This window comes from Sinocyclocheilus rhinocerous, unplaced genomic scaffold, assembly GCF_001515625.1.
Source record: "Sinocyclocheilus rhinocerous isolate Xijiao unplaced genomic scaffold, SAMN03320098_v1.1 scaffold142, whole genome shotgun sequence".
Taxonomy (NCBI): Eukaryota; Metazoa; Chordata; class Actinopteri; order Cypriniformes; family Cyprinidae; genus Sinocyclocheilus; species Sinocyclocheilus rhinocerous.
This window is the reverse complement of record NW_015644380.1, coordinates 348,927-350,088: the sequence shown is the minus strand read 5'-3', so window position 1 is coordinate 350,088 and position 1,162 is coordinate 348,927. Positions and strand designations below refer to the sequence as shown.

The following is a 1,162-nucleotide window of genomic DNA, read 5'->3' as shown; positions in this document are numbered from 1 at the left end:
ATATATATATTTTAAATAAGTTTACTTTTTTAGATTTTATTTTCTTTCAGCTAGTTGTCATGGCAACATTGATAATTTTTGTTCAGTTAATGTTGAAGCACTAAAATAACTAAAACTAAATAAACTATAACTAAAAACTAAAACTAAAAACAACAAAATTACTAAAACTAGCTAAAATGAAAACAGAAAATATAAAAATAATTAAAATAACTAAAAAGTAAAACCGAATAAAAACTATATAGACATTTTAAAAGAAAACATAAAACTAATAAAAATGTCGAAAAACCAAAACAAAATTACTATAACTAAAATGCAAATGAAAACAGAAAATATACAAAATTACGAAAATAACTAAAAACTAAAACCTAATGAAAACAATATAGACATAAAAAAAACTAATAAAAATGACAAAACAAAACAAAATTACTAAAACTTTCAAATGAAAACAAAAATATAAAAATTACTAAAATAACTAAAAAAGCTAATAAATATGACAAAAAAACCAACAAAATTACTAAATTAAAAATGAAAACCGAAAATATAAAAATTACTTAAATAACTAAAACCTAAAATAAACACTATATAGACATATTTTAAAAAAATACACAATAATGCAAATGACTAAACAACAAAAATACTAAAACTAAAATAAAAACAGAAAATATAAAAATAAAATTCCATATAATTAACAGAAACTGCAAGAGTACATCAATGATGCTAAAATAACACTGGTGTTAATTTGTCTCCAGGAAAGGAATGAATATTTAGTTAATGGAAATATAGTGGACTATTTCTGCCACCTTCCGCTAACACTGGTTCTCATGTATTTGAAAAATAATGTGTTTTTTGAACATTAAAGCATGTCAACATATTCTGTTACACCAAATACACAAAATAATGATCTTTAAAAAAGCATCATATGACCCCTTTAATGGTGAGCATAAGAGACGTCTTTTAAAAACATTCAAAACTCAAAAGTTTTGTACTGTACTGTATATCTTTTTTCAATAATTTAATCATTTTAAATAATCATAAGTACTGGCAAAATAAAGCTTTACATTTCAATAACACGTTACTTAACAGTGTCTGTGTTACTTGTATTCCATCCTATTGTTATTAATCTCCGCAGAGGAATTACACAATATTTACACATGTAGGTCAT

The 1,162-nt window shown here is 22.5% G+C and overlaps 1 protein-coding gene across 1 annotated transcript in view; it reads left to right on the top strand.

Annotated features, from left to right (window-relative positions):
• The window catches only part of LOC107758279 (tumor necrosis factor receptor superfamily member 11A-like), an 18,027-nt gene that overhangs the window by 15,587 nt on the left and 1,278 nt on the right, over positions 1 to 1,162 (top strand). The gene's annotated exons all lie outside the window — the stretch shown is intronic.